We start from the raw sequence: 6000 nt of genomic DNA on the forward strand, positions 1-6000 counted from the left end.
AAGCAGACATGTATAGCAAGATTTACAATGAAATATGAGTTTATCGCGTTAGATAAAACAGGAGAAGAAGCAGAGTGACTTCAAAATTTCCTGGAAGACATTCAAATGTGGACTAAACTTGTGCCAGCTATATGCATTCACTGTGACAGTGAAACAGTAATAGGATGGGCATAGAGTCATATCTATAATGGTAAATCTTGACACATTTGATATTTGTCGAAGATATAATACCGTTTGGCATTTGTTCTCATATGGAATAATTTCCATGAGTATGTAAGGTCAACAGAGAACACTGCGAATCCATTGGCCAAAGGGCTAGCCAGAGAGCAAGCATACCATTTATCGAAGGGAATGAGATTAAAGCCTATTACTTAAAAGTTGCCATAATGGCAACAAGATCTAGGTTCAAAGGATAACTGAATTATTGATGACTTCACATATCACTAAAGAGATTTACTCCTATCCATTTATATGATAAGAAGAATGATACTTGTAGCGTTAGTAGGATAAGCTTTGTTTTTAATGATTCTTATACCTTGGACATCCAAGTGGGGTATGACAGGATACTCTTAATAAGAAGTCACCTATATGAGTGTGGATTGGGCTAGTTCTATGAGAATTGAGAAGGCTAAATTCTCTAGAGCACTCATGAATTACTAAGCGTTGTTCAGAGCCAAAATAAACACAACTGTGAGAACCAAGTTGTGTATAGGGATACACTACATGTAGTCTATCATGTTGGCTTACATAAACAACTAAACAGTTCAAGGCATCACGTCCACTAGTTAGCCAGTAAGTTTGATAGGTTTTCACTAGAGGAGGTTCAAAGCCAAAAACTACCTATCTCGATGCGGTGTATCTTCTTAGTGTACTATTTCTTTGTCTACGTTTTATTAAATGTTCATTTATTGTGAATTCTATTCATGTTGGGGATTATTGGAAAATGGTTTTATAAACCTTATTTTTTGCTAATTTTGAGCATTAATTACGGTGGGACTCCGTTAATTTTGCCGGGTCCAAGTGGGTTCATGTTTAGTGCCGTGTAATGAATAATATAATGTATTTGGATGTTGAAAACCATGTCCGGATAAATGAGAACTCAATGCGCATTTGAGCTTCGTGAAAATGAAAAATCAGTTTCCTACACATTTGTGAAATGTGCTTATCCCACATAGGAAAGGCTTGAGATTTTTTTTGAGCATATAAACTCTAAGTCGGCACACTTGGGATGGGCCCCAAGGGGTATTGAGTTTTGTAACAAAGGGAGTTATGGACAAAGTGGGTTTGACCCAAATTCACCACACATGCACGCGAGCAGCTGCCGTGATCCATTCGACCAACTTGTCGACCGGGCTCGGGTACGGGTTGTGGGATGTGGGTCGGATCAGTCCATACTAAGCCTCCGTTTGGGAAGTGGGTTGGCTTTTTGGCTTTTTTGGCTATTGTAACTTGGGCAAAAAGCTTGGTTTGGGAAGGGCTTTTTGGCTTTTTGACTTTTTTGTTTTTTGTTTTTTTTTTGTGAGAGAAGAGTGTAATGATTATGGGTTAAATGTGATGTTTTGTTTGTTGTGGCTAAAATAGCCTATTTTGTCTTTTGTGGCTATTTTAGCCACAAACCAACTTGCCAAACACCACCTATATTTGTTGGACAAAATTCGTTTGAATTTTTTCAAAATTTCTTTCAGGAAAATTTGAATTTTAGATTCATTTTCTTTCTGTTTTTGTGCCAAAATTCAAATTCGAACTTCTCATGTCGCCTCCCTTCTGACCAGTTGCCTTTCCGATCGTATTTTTGAATAGCCATCAAGGCTTCCCAAATAGGTGCCAGTTTGGCTATAAATATCCTTCACCATTTCCTCAATAACTCATTCAATTCACATCCGTTTTCTCTCATTTTGGTTTTTGTCTTTTCTTATTTTCGTCCTCCTTTGCTTCTGCATATTTTCTACAAATAGTTTTAGGAAGAGTCAGTAAGAAAGAAAGAGTTTTAGCACTGGTTTGATTTGGCAGGCTTGGAATTGTTGTGCTACATTTCCAAAATATAATCATTGCATCTTGGGAAGTAGACGCAAGTAAAACTCGAAGCAGCGGAGCGAAGGCGAAATCTATTTTAAGGAGATTGTGTCCAACACAAACTTCGACTTAAAGTCTTGCATTTTTAAAGCGCTGTAAGCATTAAATTCAGAATTTAATTTTCATAATTATTTACTTGTTGTTTATTTTATTTATAAGTATATTTAAATTACACATACATTACACAGAGGACCATATGGGTTATAACATGAACGAAATTAATGACACAATGCAAATGAAATGCAAACACTAACAAAGCGAGTATAAAATGGAAATATCCTGCGTCAGGATAGGTAGCTTTTGGCCTTAAACCTTCCTTAGTGAAAGACTATCAGACTTACTAGCTAATCAGTAGACGTAATGCCTTGAAATGTTTAGCCGTTTATGTAAGCCAAGATAATGAAATTCACACAAAATATCTCTGAACATAGTGTGGTTCTTTCGGTTGTGCCCATTTTGGCCTTGAGCAGTTTCTAGTTTTAATGGGTGCTTTAGAGAATTTAGTCTTGATCAAATCTTATAGAAGTGGCCTCTTTACATTCATATAGGTGATCCTTATTTCAAGTCTCCTAAATACTCCTCTTGAAAAATATCCCTCTAGGTTTTCCAAGATATAAGTAATCATTAAAGCATAACTTACCCTAGGTTCCCTGCATACAACTCATGTTACAGATATCACTTATCATAGGAATGGATAAGAGATTAACTCCCTTAGTGATTTCAAGTGAGTCATCCGCAATTCGGTTATCATATTGAACCTAGATCTTGGGATCTCCAGTCAGCTAAGTTGGGTTGCTATTATGGCGACTCGGAATTAATAAGCTTTAATCACATTCCCTTCGATGAACTTTTCCTCAATTGTTCTCTGGTCAAACCTTTTGTTAATGGCCGTTATTTTTCGTTTGACCTTCACATTTTAACATCATTAATTAGTTAATGGATCCACTGTATTGTCCTCAGACAATAGTTACAACTGAGAACAAATGTTTTATGGTAAATCTTTGAATACATCGAGACTTATATTACTCTATGTCACTCCTATTTGTTAAATTCAAATAATAGAGATAGAGATATTCCATATAGGAGTTTAATGAAGTAATTTTTGCTTCTACTCTAGTTTTGTTCTAGACAGAGAATTGAGATTCTTTGTGGACCTACTATCAAGAACCGTCACTTAAGTAGAACATTTCAAGCACCTCCACACATTTAAGTATTCTAAGAAAACCTCATTTTCTTTTTTGGTGCGTAACTTTCGTAAAATATCAATACACTCCCATAATTCTGATCTAAAGTCGAATATAGCATTTCTTACTTATTACTTTTCAAGTGCTAGAAATGAAATAGAAACTCCAAATAATTATTGATTACAGAAGTTCTAATTAATGTTTTGACAAATCATATTCTTATAAAAAAAATTGGCCCAATAGCCACACATTTCAAGAACCTCATTTGATTGTAAAAATTATTGCAATGTATTCGAGTTTATGTGGATAACTTGTTATGAATCATGATTAGTGGACAACTCTGCTTCTCTCCTCCACATTGTGGTAATATATAAATTAGTACAAAACATGACTCATTGTTAGACAAGTGTCACAGCCACAACTAAAACTCATTATTTGATAAATTCGTTTTTATTCATTCAAAAAATATTTGCAACAAAAGAAAACTACCTCTTCAAATCCACGAGATAAAGTTTCACAATAGTACTGATTTACTCTTAATGCATGGTTAGTACTTAGTTTAACAAGTGCCTATGTATTCTGAACATAAATGAATAACCATTATAAACATATAAGCCAATTATACTTCATAAATATTATGACTTCACAAATATGTCATAAAATAAAATAAAAAATATAAATGAAATGATTATTAACAACATAATAATTAATGCATTAGCGTGGTTACTAAATTTTTTTAAAAATCAACTCCAATTAAATAGAATGACACAACAATTTAATCCATCACATGAAATGCCTACAAATGTCCATTGCACATGATTACATTATCTCTCATATAATATTGTTCTTATATAATAATATTTCATAAGAAATCCATTAGTGGATACACCACTAACAAACACAATCCAAGTACTTGTCAACATACAAACACTATGTGACTGTCAAAAATTCTTTTGAGAAATATTTTTTATATATATATATATATATTTTGAATTAATCGGAAAATCATTAACAATAAGCATTACTATGAGACACCTATAAATATTGGCCCAAAGTACACAGTAACTTACAAATACAAAAGACAATTTGTATTTGTATTCAACTAGGAAATGAATCAATGTCTATTAATTACGCACTGACCCCACTAAAAGTTTATAATATCTATTAATTGCAGGCTCAAAATCACATACACTATCCCAAGAATACAAGTCATAATTAAAGTCAGTACACCTTGTTCAAAAAAAAAAAAAAAAAAGTCAGTACACAAATTAGGACAAACTGTTTTAAACTAAGATCAGAAGACAAAAATTGTCTTAAAATGGCTTATTCACACAAATTATCTTAATAAAACATAAAAAAATAATAACAAATGCGAACCAGAACCAATATTGTCTAAAACAGAATGTAAATACAGACAAAGCCCATTGCTTATGTTATTACAAAGAATCTGAATTTATATACTCGAAACTGTCAAAGCTAAATTAAAAAACTGGCACTATGAAAATCATATTCTTAATTCAATCCAAATCTCCATACCAACTGTCAGAAATATATGCATTGATGATGATACATGTGTTTTTCTAACTGGGTTTAACAGAACTAACAAAATCATGTACATTAATGATACAGAAAGATGGAAGGAAAAAAAAAAAAAAACTATTCACGATTTATAGACATGAAACCATAATCAACAATATGACATGGTAATAACTAAAACAAAACAAACAGAATCTGATTCAAACATAAATTCAGATAAAGAGATAATTTCTCCTCTTAATCTTTGAAAGTACACAACAGATACCATAATACATATAGAAAAACTGTAAACAAAGTGTAAAATTGTTCAACCAGAAAACTCAAAATCTGACTGTAATAAACAATATACCAAGGTACAGAATTTTATCAGATATCATTAATAATTACACAGATTAAAGACTAGAAGTAGCAGAATTTCACTGAAATATTATTTTGGGTAAAAGCCATCAATTTATGGACTATAAGCAGCAAAGTGAATTTGATTTTTTTTTTATTTTTATTTTAACCAAAAAATACTAAATCTGTATCACAGAATCTCTACACAAAGAAACTATAAACAATTTGAATTTCTATCTTAAAATTATAGAAAAATATTTTCGAAAAATTCATTTATTGCAAATAAATAATGAAATAGAACACAAGAACTTTTTTATAGAGATTCTGCAAAAATTAGAACAGTTTGTGATTGAGACCAGTGTTTGAACACTGTGTCTTTAAGACATAAATTACGCCTTGCCTCTCGTGCTTGTGATTGATAGGCATCTTGCCTCCAGGATACAATAATCATCACACACAAAAATTACACAACTTTCTGTGTGTACAACGAACCAATTTGTGTTGTGCGCTCTCTCTATTATACTTGACTATGACGCATGCATGAATTCTAAAATTCCATATTCAAATGAATGTCATAGGGATGGTACCTATAGAAGTGATTGAGACCATTCTAAATGATCATGATTCTTGGGTTGAACCTTTTCATCTGAAGAGTCACCATGAAGAGTTGAAACCTTACATTTGAATGGAGTCCATTTCCATTTACTTTAAAAATTTTCCAATAGGAGTAGGGTAGAAGATTTAGAATTTTGGGAATGTAAAACATTTTCTCTGTAGAATAAGGGATGAATTTTCTCTTTGGAATGAGGGATAGATTTTTTCTATAGAATAACGGATAGATTTTTCTCATGAAATAAGAGAGAGATTTTCT

This window comes from Camellia sinensis, chromosome 5, assembly GCF_055761805.1.
Source record: "Camellia sinensis isolate YWXY chromosome 5, ASM5576180v1, whole genome shotgun sequence".
Classification (NCBI taxonomy): Eukaryota; Viridiplantae; Streptophyta; class Magnoliopsida; order Ericales; family Theaceae; genus Camellia; species Camellia sinensis.